The 12,402-nt window shown below is 53.5% G+C and overlaps 1 protein-coding gene across 1 annotated transcript in view; it reads right to left on the bottom strand.

The window, feature by feature from the left end:
* Positions 1–7,821: 7,821 nt before the first annotated feature.
* The window catches only part of PLXNA2 (plexin A2), a 143,213-nt gene continuing 138,632 nt past the window's right edge, over positions 7,822–12,402 (bottom strand). The window contains exon 33 of the mRNA XM_066565353.1: positions 7,822–11,073. The gene's annotated coding sequence lies outside the window, so the exon portion shown is untranslated. The remainder of the gene's footprint in view (positions 11,074–12,402) is intronic.

Raw genomic sequence — 12,402 nt, 5'->3', positions numbered from 1 at the left:
TGTTACAAATCAGGATCTGAGCTGCCGGCTGGGCTGGGAGGCCAGGACATCACAGATCATTATTCCAAACCCTTGTCCTGGGGTTCATCCCTGGCACCTCCTGAGCTGCAGAGACAGGGCTGATGGCAGAGTCTGTGTGCCCGGGGTCAGGAGCACATTTGGGCCATAAACAGGGGAAAGCTGAGCCAAACCGTATCAGAAAGTGCTGGAACAAAGCAAACTGATACAAACCCGACAGAAATCCGGCGTCAGTCCCCACCCAGTGCAAATCCCTGCGATCCCTCCAAAGCCTGGCCAGGGCTGCTCTCCTACCGCGGCTCAGAGAGCTCGGGAGCTGCTCCAGGAGCGGAAAAACAAACGCTGGGAAGCCACCAGATGGCAGCCGGAGCGGCGGGACCGGAGCATCCCGAGCACCTCCTGCGTGTCCTACATGTCCTGCATCCCCTGCACCTCCACATCCCGAGCACGTCCTGTATCCTCCTGCATCCCGAACAGCTCCACATCCCGAGCATCCCCTGCACCTCCACATCCCGAGCACCTCCTGCATCCCAAACAGCTCCACATCCCGAGCATCCCCTGCATCCCCTGCATGTCCTGCATCCCCTGCACCTCCACATCCCGAGCACGTCCTGCATCCCGAACAGCTCCACTTCCCGAGCACCTCCTGCATCCCCTGCATGTCCTGCATCCCCTGCACCTCCACATCCCGAGCACCTCCTGCATCCCAAACAGCTCCACTTCCCGAGCACCTCCTGCATCCCCTGCATGTCCTGCATCCCCTGCACCTCCACATCCCGAGCACGTCCTGCATCTCGAGCACCTCCTGCATCCCCTGCATGTCCACATCCCAAGTACCTCCTGTATCCTCCTGCATCCTCTTGCATCCCGAGCAGCTCCATATCCCGAGCATCCCCTGCACCCCCACATCCCCAGCACCTCCTGCATCCTGAGCACTTCCTGCATCCCCTGAACCTCCTGCATCCTCCTGCATCTCGAACACCTCCACATCCCGAGCACCTCCTGCATTCCCTGCGCCTCCTCCTGGCACTGGCAGCACCCGGCGGGAGGGACAGGGCCGCTGTCCCATGACAGGGGGCACGGCCCAGGCACTGCCCCCGGGGCACGGAGCTGTGCCCTGGGCACCCAGGACCGGCAGCAGGAGCGTCCCGCTGTCATCACCCGCGTGCATAAATTATCCCCGTAATTACAGCAGGCACAAACTGCTGTGTTAATCACTGCAGGGTGCTAATTGCTGTGAGCCCCGGGGGGAGCCCCCTGCCGGCCCCCCGAGCCCGGGGTTCTGCCGCTGATGGAATCCCTGCCCTGCTGGCTGTGGGGCGGGCAGGGATGTCCCCAAACCCCCTGGGTGACCCCACCGCAGCCCGGTGCTCCCCCATAAACCCCTGCTGGCCCCCTGTTTGCTCTCACAGGGCTCTTTTGTGTGCTGCTCCCGTGGCTCTGGGGGCCGTAATTGTGGCAACAGATGCTGGGGGAGAGAAGTTCCAGTCCTGGAGCTCTGGTCCTGCTCATTACAGCCTCGGTGAGCGGCCACTTGCACCCCAAGGCTGCTGCTTAATGAGCCTCGCTCAGCAGCCGGCACCAATTAATCCTCAAGCACCTCGGCTCGGGCTTGGAAAATGCAAAGCCGGGGAGTTGAAGCTGAAATAAGTGAAGGGCAAACTCTCCTGAAGTCCTCCTCCACAGGGCAGCCCCAGCAATCCTCGCCTGTGCCGTGGGGTGCAGTGTGTGCTGTCCATGTTCCCCACACCCCAGTCCCTGTCCCAGCTGAGGTGTTTCAGGGGGTTTGGCCCTGAAATGCAGGGTGAGGAGGAGCTGAGAGGCCCTCCCATGTGGAACCTGTGCAGATGTGCCCAGAGCCCAGAGCCCAGAGCAGCTGTGACCTGCCAAAGCGAGCGGAAAATGCGAGGGAATGTTCTACAAACAGCACAGGGCACATGGGGCTGGGCACACACCCAGGGGCCCCTCCAGGCCTCCTCACAGGGTTGGAGCAGCATTTGTCTGTGCTGGAAGGAGAGGATTTGCAGTGCCTCCGCTCTCAAATCCCCTCTGCCAAAGGCTGCTTTCATCCCCAGAGCAGCGAAAGGCAATTGAGGGGGACGTGAGCTGAGCTTTGAGCTGCAGGGGAGCCCATAAAGCACTAGAAAGTCTCCTTCCCTTCTAGGTCAGTGCTTTGCAGACAGGTCAGGGATCCACCTGCACGTTTAACCCCTTTTTGAAGTGAGAGCCCCTCGTTTTCCAGGGCTCAGCAGAGGTGGGCGAGCTCAGTGCACTTCAGAGCATGGCAGGAGCCCCACAGCTCTGCTTTGCAGCGGATTTTTCTGCTCAAGAGTCATCCTGCAGCTGAACCCAGCTCGCTGAAGGTGCCACAGCTGCACAGGGGTGACTGTGGCAGTGTCACCATGGCCAGGATCCCTGCTGGGGGACAGCAGCTTCAAAGCTGAGGTGAAGCCACACACCTGGGAGCAGTGCAGGTGGGGCTGGCAGTTGCCAGACACCCCCAGAGGTGCTCCAGGGATCTCCTGGCATTCTTCACCCACCAGGCCTGAATGCATTTCCTGCTGTGGGCTGTAAGAATTCACTCTTACACTCTAATTTAATGAGGTGCCTTAAATGTGGATTTAATCACAGCATTAAGGTAACGGTCAAGCCGCAGAGTGCAAACATCTCTCCTGAGCAGACAGCTCTGCTGCATCCTTATTAATCCAAAAATCATCTCCATATTAATCACTCCACAGATTATTACTCTGCCCATATCCTTTGCCAAGCTGCTAATCCTCCAGCTCCTGCTCTGGGGGCATTGGCTCCCCACCAGCAGCTCCTCTGCGGATGGAGGGAGGGGATTCTGCCTTGTTCCAGAGGTGCAGCCTCCCCACTGCACAGCTCCCCTCAAAAGGAGCCAATTCATTAGTGTGTGTGTGTAAATGAGGTGTTTGTTTGAGCCCTGCAATCAGCACAGATCGCTGCATTTCCTACACCCTCACCCTGCCAACACTCGGAGCTCCAGCAGCTCCTGCCCTGACAGGGATACAGGGAGTTACAGCATCTCCAGAGGGTGATTTGCCTTGCAGGAACACTGATCTGTCTTATTCCCAGAAGGGGAGGTGAATTCCACCCTTCAGCATGGCCAGGGCCATCATTGCTGGCTCCCAATCCTTCTGGAACCATCCATCCATCCATCCATCCATCCATCCATCATCCATCCACCCATCCATCCATCCATCCATCCATCCATCCATCCATCCATCCATCCATCCATCCATCATCCACCCATCCATCATCCATCCATCCATCCATCCATCCATCCATCCATCCATCCATCCATCATCCATCCATCCACCCATCCATCCATCCATCCATCCATCCATCCATCCATCCATCCATCCATCCATCCATGGATCCATCCATCCATCCTCCTGCTCCTGCCTGTGCAGCAGCCAGGCCAGGCCAGCACCCAGCAATGCTCTGAGCCCCCTCCCAGGGCCCTGAGCCCCCTCCCAGGCACCCAGCAATGCTCTGAGCCCCCTCCCAGCGTGGATTGCAGCATCCCTGCTCCTTGATCTCTTGGGTTGGTGCATTTGCTGTGTGTGCCTTGCCTTGCCTTGAGCCACGTCCCTCCCAGGAAGGGTGCTGGCAGTGCCCCGGCCTTGGCAAAGGCTGAGATGCTGTTTGAGCACCTGTAAAATATTCATGAGGTCCCTGACCCGGGCTAGAAACCCCTGTACAGCCCGAGGCCATGCCTTTGTGGGAAGCTCAGAGACAGCAGCAGGTTCCCGCTGCAAAAATCAAATGAACGTCAAAAGAATCCTTAAAAACGTGTGCAGGAGCGCCTCTCCCCCGAGATCATCCCTTTGTGCAGGCTGAACGAGGCAAAAAAAAAGGGACTTTTAAGCATTCCCATCTTCTCCTCAAAGCTCAGCCTAATTGAGTGCGAACAAAAGAGAAAACGCGCTCTCCTCTGCAGGCAGGCGGCGGCTGGAGCGGAATGACAACGGCAGCCCTGTGTGACACAGCCAGCCCCGGGTCCGGCGGCTCTGCCACCCGCCAGCGCCAGCACCAGGGGTCTGTGTGGTCCCCCGGCATGTCCTGGTGGCTCCTGGGCAGCCACTGCCACCTTAACATGAGGTGTCCATGTGTCCACAGCCAGCTCTGGGTGTCCTGGTGGCTCCTGGGCAGCCACTGCCACCTTAACATGAGGTGTCCATGTGTCCACAGCCAGCTCTGTTTGTCCTGGTGGCTCCTGGAGAACAACTGCCACCCTAACATGAGGTGTCCATGTGTCCACAGCCAGCTCTGTTTGTCCTGGTGGCTCCTGGAGAACAACTGCCACCCTAACATGAGGTGTCCATGTGTCCACAGCCAGCTCTGGCAGCCCTGCCCAGCACCCCAGGGACCCCCGGCCATCTCCCACCCCTTTGACACGAGGGGTCCGTGTGTCCAGCCAGGACTAAGGAATGGATCCGTCCCCGGTGTTTCTGCAGTGCCAAGGCTCTCAAAAGGAATTAAATCCCCCAACACCCTGGCACTGGTGCCCAGAGCAGCCCCTGGATCCCTGGCAGTGCCCAGTGGGCAGGGCTGGCAGCACCTAGGACACTGGAAGGTGTCCCTGGCATGGCAGGGGTGGCACTGGGTGAATTTTAAGATCATTTCCAACCCAGCTCATTCTCCACCACCATTCCTGGTGCTCAGCCCACAGACAAACCCATTCCCAGGAGCAATAAAGGCGAGCAGGCATCATAAAACTCCAGTAATCAAATGTGAAAAGAACAGCCCAATTCATTAATAGCCAGACAAGCTGATAGAGACATTCTTAATTATCAAATATTACCATGGAGTTCATTTTTACCTGAGTTGTTTAAGCCTGACCATCCTCTTCCCTTTTCCTACACACGTTGCCCTGGGGCAGCATTGAACATTGTAATTAGATTCCTTCACTGGAGTTAATTATGAGGTGACAATAAAGCCTGAGTGGTTCCCAATTTCCTAAGTATAATTTGGGAGGAAAAACAACCCCTTTGTTTTGGCATCAGTATTTGTAATTTTAAGTTTAACATGAACCTCGGGGTGTGCTCTTGATCCAAATGGATACAGACATGTTCATGTTGGATTATGCTGTACATCTATTTTATATTGTGTTTTTATACTTCCACATTATTTTATATCCACTTGCCTGCACAGACCTGTCAATATTCTGGAGCACTGACAAGATTTCTCTTCAGGATGATCTCTAAACTAATTAATGAGTTTTCATCACGTTGATGTCAGTCTGGGACAACATCCATATTTTGCAGGTTCCAGGTTGACCTGGCACCCAGGGTAATGTTTTATGTTTTATTATTATTACTTTTAAATTTTAATTAAATTATAATTTTTATAGCCCCTGCAGGTGAGGGGTCCCGAATGTCCCTTGGAAAGAGCCTGGAGTCCAGAGGGGGGGATTTAATGTGGGTTTTAGTGATCTGCTCCATTTTAAGCACTGAAGTGTCCAATAACACAGAATTAAATTTCCATTACAAATGAGTTGTCCACTTAAACATAACCAGCCCCTGCATAAATAAAGAGCAGGGGATTTTTGTGGCTGTTATTGCCAGCCTGAGATCACTGTCTGATCCCATACAATTCTATGTCACCCTCCAGCTAAGCACTCACAGAGGGGAAAAGATGCTGAAATTTAAACAGGTCAAAATTAATGCCACGGCTGTATTTGATAATTGGAAGTGTCACCTCCATTAGCTCGCCCTGATAACCAGGCTGGAAAAGGCAGCACCAGGATGTCCAAAATCTGCTGCACAATCTGCAGAGTGACAGTGATCAAACCACGGGAGCCCCCCACTCGCTCAGGAGGGGAAATAGGAGCTGGCCAAGGGGGTGCAGGGGGTGGCAGGGACAAATGAGGGGCTGAGGGGAAGCTCCAGGATTTTCTGCTGCTGTTTCAGTGCTGGGAGCCCCAAACTTCCCACGTGGAAGACCCAAAGCTGCTGTCCCGACTCTTTCCATGCTGTGTCTGCGGCTCCTCACTCCTCTGCCCTGGGTGTGGGTGTGACAGAGGGATCCAAGCCATCTGCATTTTATATAACCTTTATTAAGCATCACTTGACCTTGTCAGTGCCAATAAAGGCCTGTGAAGTGCACGCCAGATAAAATGTAATTTTTAATTGAGTATCCTTATTACATCTATTAACAAGGTGCAGATGAATACAAATGACCCCACGGTCGATGCTGTCGATTCCTGTTGGAATTTCTTTCTCCTCTGCTGAGCTGAAGGAGTCAATAACCTCCCAAAGGGTCACAGGGAGTGGAGATTTTCCTGGCAGCTGCTGTCCTGCCTCCAGGGTCTGTCTGTGGCAGTAGCCACAGATAAACAAGTACAGGATCAGCATCTCTGAAGGAAAAACACAAAATCCAGCTCCCCCAGCCCTTAGGGAAGCTCTGGGACACTCAGTTCCTATTTAGTTCTTTAAATTTAGACTTACCCGAGGCACAGGTGACAAACAAGAGTCTCCTCTTTTATTCCCTCATTCACAAATCATGTGAAAACTCCTCTCCATGCTGGGTGGTCACAGCACTGGAATGGTTCCAGGGCCTCCAGCAGCAGAGCAGGGCCCATGGGATCCATCTGGGGAGGTTAAAACTTGCTGCTTTCAGGGGGGAGACAGCAGGATGTGGCCAAACTGCTCCCCCTGAGGTCCGTGTCAAGCTTTGGTCTCAGTTTGAGGGAAATAAGCTGGAATGACCTGCCTGAGGAGCAGAGTGCTGCTCTGACAGGATGGATTTGCATCCCCTTGAAATGGGAGCAGCTTCCCATCTCCCCATCAGCCCTGCACTAAAACCAGAGGATTTAGACTCAAATGTCCATAAAAACTCCATCCTGGGGCAGCACTGAACTCCCTGCTGGGACCCACAGCATGCCAGGCTTTCCCCTTCTGGCTCAGATTTATCCTTTTTAGTACCTAATTTGTAAAGGAAAAAAAAAAAAACAAACCACCCCTTGAGATCCTCCAGAACAAGCAGTGAGACCTCTTGTTCCACATCCACGTTTCTCCTTTAATGCTTCCTTAAGGGTCTCCATTTTTCTGTCACTTATCATCATCCAGAGTAATTTGGGGCTGTTAGAGAAAGTTCATTGCTGTAATTGCGACCATGTTGGTCATTAAAGTTGACAGACAGCTGCTGGAGAAGTCACTCGCTGATTCTGCTGCTCAGCAGACGCCTCTCAGCATTTGCTGAGGTCTTGGCTTGAATTTATGAAATGGAAGCAAAAGTGTTTCACCTCCAGGACTGAGCGTTTCAGCCAGGGGAAAACACGAAGAACTCACCCGGGTCTTTTATTTACAAACAGGGTTTGATGCTCCCGCTCCAGGAGTGGAAATAAATGGAATTTCATGCTGCCTCTGCCTGCAAGTGTTGGGGATCCCCATCCCAGCTGCACCATCCAGGGGTTATTTCCAGATTTCCCATCCCTGGCAGTGCCCAAGGCCAGGCTGGACAGGCTTGGAGCAGCCTGGGTCAGTGGAAGGTGTCCCTGCCATGGCTGGATGGGCTTTAAGGCCCCCTCAAACCCAAACCAGTCTGAAATTCCCACTGGATTAAATGGCAACTGGATGGGCTTTATGGTCCCTTCCAACCCAAACCAGTCTGGAATTTCCACTGGATTAAATGGCACTGGATGGGCTTTAAGGTCCCCTCAAACCCAAACCAGTGTGGGACTTCCACTCACCCATTTCTTGCTGCTGGGATTCAGTAAATAAATATTCCTCACACAGTAAATGCTGCATACTGGAAAATAAGGAGCTACTCAGGAGGGTTTTTTTTAAACCAGTAAACTTTATTTATATATAACAACAGTACAAAGTGAGTCCTTGGCTTGCAAAATAGGAGTGTTTCATATTTACAATAGGTACACAATAATATATTAGAATAATAACAAAACCCCCTTTTATTTCCTTGGAACATTTTTAAATACTTAAACTTTCTTACATTTTTTTTCCACAACACTTGTAAAAACAACAAAAAACAGACAATCATCTTAAAAAAAAATATAATACAGAACTCCAGTGTGTCAAGTATAACGGGGAGGGGAGGAGCCAGAGAAGGATACGGTGGAATGGGCACAGATACAAATAAATTCCTTGTTCCTGCCAACACACAAATCCCCTAAAACTGCTGGGGGTTGGTCTGTAAGGAGAAGGGGAAGGAGAAATATCAGAATCTGTTCCATGGCTGATACCTCTACATTCTGTGATGTTTTTGGGGGCACTCCAGAAGTTTTAGTACCTGTACATTCCCTTGCCCTTGCTGCTTCTGCAAGGTGCCATCAGCACCAAAACTCAGCAGTAAGAGAAGGACATTTCTACTGCATCTTCTGAAGCCATGAATAACGTGGCCAGATCAGCTTTTTTCCCTCCCCAGGGCTCCTCGTGCACCTTTGAGTGCCCAGTCCTCGGGAGGGGGGCGCCGGCCGGGGAAGCTGTTGCATAAACTTCCAAGCTTATTCGAAAGAGAGGTATTAAAAATCCCAAAGGCAAGGCCATCCAGGAGATCTGGTGTTTGATTTGGCAGCCCTGGGAGGCCCAGGGAGTTTGGGATATTTGGGATATTGTCCGTGCAAGCGGATGGACCCTGCGGGCCCTTGGGGCGCGTTCCTCAACGCTGCAGAACGGGAATTTTTTTCAGGATTATATTCCACAGTTACAAAGGAAGGAGAGGGATGGGAAACACAGGGACAAAAGGGGATTTGAAAGAACAAGCACAGAGACACTGCCATGCTCACAGCACGGCCACAACACCGCTGGTGCCACCTCAGCCAGGGGGGCACAGACACCCGGGAGGGACAGAGTGGCTTTTCCAGCACGGAGCAGGGGGGCTCTGCCATCCCACACTGCCCCAGCCTCCCACCTCCCCTTCTCTGACCCCAGCACGGTCCCAGCACCCCAAAGAGCACCCTGGGGTGTAGGGCACGCACCACAGAGCCCCGGTTTTCTTCCAGGAGCCAGGAAGGCACCAGGCAGCACCTGCAGCTGGGGCTCCGGCTGCTGTTCCATTGCCTGCCCAGAACAGGACCAGCACCCAAATCTGGGGCTTTTCAGGGTGAAGGGGCTTTCACAAAGCCTTCCAGACAGCCAAAACCGGTCCAAACCTCCCATCCTCTTCCCCTGCAAAACTAACCTGACCAAAGTGCACTGAAATTGCACATTTGGGGTTGCTCAGCTCAGCAGTTCCCCACCAGCCCCTTCGCAGTGCACGCATCTCTTACTCTGATTGTTTCCCCACTGAACGACTCATCAGTAAAACCAAACCACCCTGCCCATGCAGGTGGCCTCAGAGCTGGCCCCAGTGCTTTGCCCTCAGCCTCTGACCCTGCTGGCCTCTGGTTTTGGGGCCAGGCTGGTGTTTGCACCAAGGACAGGACTGTGCTCCGGGCTCTTCCTCACACACCTCTCTGTACAATGCCACAGCTCCCTGCACTCACTATTGCCTTGCAGTTCCTGGTACAAATGTGGATCTGGAATAGGATGGCTCTGTGGCATTTTAATGCATCTTTGATGTCAGTTATTTCCCCTCCTCGGAACATTTTTTCTTCTCTCCAGGGCACAGTCAGTCGTGAGCTCTCCCTGATGGCCCAGCTTATTCAAGTCAGTCTCCTTTAGTTTCATTTAGTTTGGGGAGCTGAGTCCCTGTGACAGGTGAGCTCTGACAGCACAGGAAACTGGATGGAGGACAGCCAGCGACAGGAGAACGTGGCTGGGCTGCTGCCAGGGAAGGGGCTCGAGGCTCTGGAGCAGCACAGGGGCCGTGCTGGGAGCTGCTCTGCCCTGTGCCACCCTGGCCTTCCCCATCCCTGCTGGCTCCTGGGGACCTCTGGGAACGAGGCCTTGTTTGGAGGCTGTGCCCACTGCAGGAGGGGATGCTCTGGCCCTTTTCCCACACAGATTTAAACACCAAGAGCCCCACGAGGAGCTCGGAGCCAGCACGTGCAGAATGCAACCCCAGAGCCTTAAACCCTCTCGCCTTTGCCCTCCATGTGCCCACCCAAACTGTTTCCTACGTTGGCACATTTTTTGCGGAGTCCAATGGAAGGTAGGAGGGAACACTGACGTGGGGATGGGCCACCAGGATTTTAAGACAGAGTGTGGAAGGCACTGCTGTGATGAAGGTCTCTGTTGGCACTGCACTCACCGTCCCCAGCGTGTCACAGCCCCAGCCCTGGGGAGGCACCGCGGTCCCCACGTCCATTCCTCAGGGAAAATCCTGAAATTCCACACCTGGGACGCTGCTGGGATGCAGCCGGGCTGTGGCAGCAGTTTTGTTCCTCAGTGCTGGGTCCTCACTGCTGCACACAGGGTATCCAGGGTTCCCAGGGATATCCATGCTGGAATTCACAGGGTGGGTGCTCACTGCTGCACACAGGGTATCCAGGGTTTCCAGGGATATCCATATTGGAATTCCCAGGGTTTCCAGCCGTGCTGATCCCTCCTGCCTCCCTTCAAACCCATCCTTTATGGCAAAGCGTGGAGCCCTGGCTGCCCACACCCTCTGATCTTTGGTGGCTGTGGCTCCTCGGTGGGGCTCAGGCAGGGCCAGCCGTGCCTGTGAGCTCCCCTCTCCTGTGTGGGGTTTAATAAAGGCTTTCAAGGTGGAGAAGCGTTTGATTAGCACCTCGCTCCCCCTCGGAGTGGGTGCTTTGATAGCTCGTGAGCAGAAGATTAAAGGGAATTATTCAAGCGGTGACACCAGGCAGAGAGATCCCGGCAAGTGACGTCTCCCACTTTGATGTTGGAATACCTGAAACGCAGCGAGCTGGAGACTCCAAGCTCTGGGCAGCCTTGCAGGAGGAGGGGGGCAATGAGAGGGACGTGAAATCGTTTCATCTAAGGCAAGTGCCCCCTCCTGACCAACTCTCGAGTCCAGTTTGCTGCCAGTGCAAAGAAAATGCCATTTCTGAGATCTGAAGCTTCCTCCTCCCGAAGGAGGAATGGAAATGTTGGATGCAAACAGGGCAAGAGATTCCCAGCGCTCTGCCCCAGGGGGATATGTTGCTTCAATCCATATAATTGCCTGTAAAGATCCATAATTAATGTCAACCACCATGAGAAGATACTTGGCAACGTATTTCTAGGCCACCCCTCCAGCCAGGACTGTGCTGTTCCCTCTGCCATCCTCCCAAAGCTTTTCCAGGTGATGGAAGAGGAGGTTTTGCTGTTTCCTTTGGGATTCAGTCAGAAGTGTAAGAATTTACTGGTTTGCAAAGTGCTCCTGCTGCTTCCCCTGATTCCTTCTCTCTGCTCAAATCGTCCCACAGCCCAGAAGATGAACTCAGTTGTCCCCTTGTCTCCTTAATGTCCTCCCAGAGAACCCAGGGGGTGTTTGGGGACACCAGGGGGTGTTTGGGGACCTCCATTTCTGCTGAGAAAATACAGGGGAGGAGGAATGACAAAGCCTTGGCTTGGGGGGTGCTCCTGGCCAGAGGGGAGGGAGCAGGAGGAGGAAAGCAGGATGAAAAGCTACACAGGAGCCTCTCAAAGAGATGCAGAGAGGAGCACCATGAGGGCTGTGGGGCAGGGACACTGTCACCAGGCCCAGGTGATGCTCAGCCAGGCCTTTGCTTTGGGCTGTGCTCGTACTGTGAGTCCTGCAGAGGTAACTCCCCAGACTGGTGTTTGGAAGCGCTTGGAAGTCCTCCAGGAACTTTTTGGAGTGCTCTCTTTGGGTTTCAGAGTACCATGAGAACTTGGTGAACCCAAACCAACAACCACAGCTGGGGCAGACCTGGCAATCCCTCACCTAAGCTGTGTGGTGGATCACTGTGAACAGCAGGAACAGAACCAGCAAAAAAAAATGCAGGATTTCCAAGCCTGACCCTGTGCCATGCCCTGGGGTACCTGCAGCAAAGAGCAGGCCAGGCTGGGACTGCTCCAATGACGTTCCTGGCGCTGGGCTCTGCAGTGCCTCTCTTTTAGTCGGACTTTTGCACATTTTTTGCCTCAGAAATGAGATTCACTGTGCAGGAGCAGGATCCCTGGGAAGGGAACTCTTGGATAACAGGCAGTACAAACACTGCTCTGCCTTTCAGTCTCTGTTTCTGCCACTCTCCCCCTGTCTCAGTAAATCCAGTGCTCAGGCTGCTGTAAATGTCAAGAACTTATTGCACAAGGTTGATTATTATCATCAGCATTTTCTGCTTTTCAGAGAGACTCACAGAAGTGGATTACCAAAAGAAAGTGGACTTGGCATGGCTTTTACTGAATGGTAATTAAACCAAGTTTCCTGAGTATTTCTCTACGTGCTTCTCCCCTCCCCTGGTGCTGGACTGCAGGACACAGAAGGCCAGCAGCCCTGCTGGGCTCCTCCAGGCAGGAACGCTGGAGGAGGGGGATGGAGATGGAA

The sequence above is a fragment of the Molothrus aeneus genome, chromosome 24 (genome assembly GCF_037042795.1).
Source record: "Molothrus aeneus isolate 106 chromosome 24, BPBGC_Maene_1.0, whole genome shotgun sequence".
In the NCBI taxonomy this organism is placed as follows: domain Eukaryota; kingdom Metazoa; phylum Chordata; class Aves; order Passeriformes; family Icteridae; genus Molothrus; species Molothrus aeneus.
The sequence above is the reverse complement of the archived record's forward strand: the minus strand, read 5'-3'. Positions and strand labels throughout refer to the sequence as shown.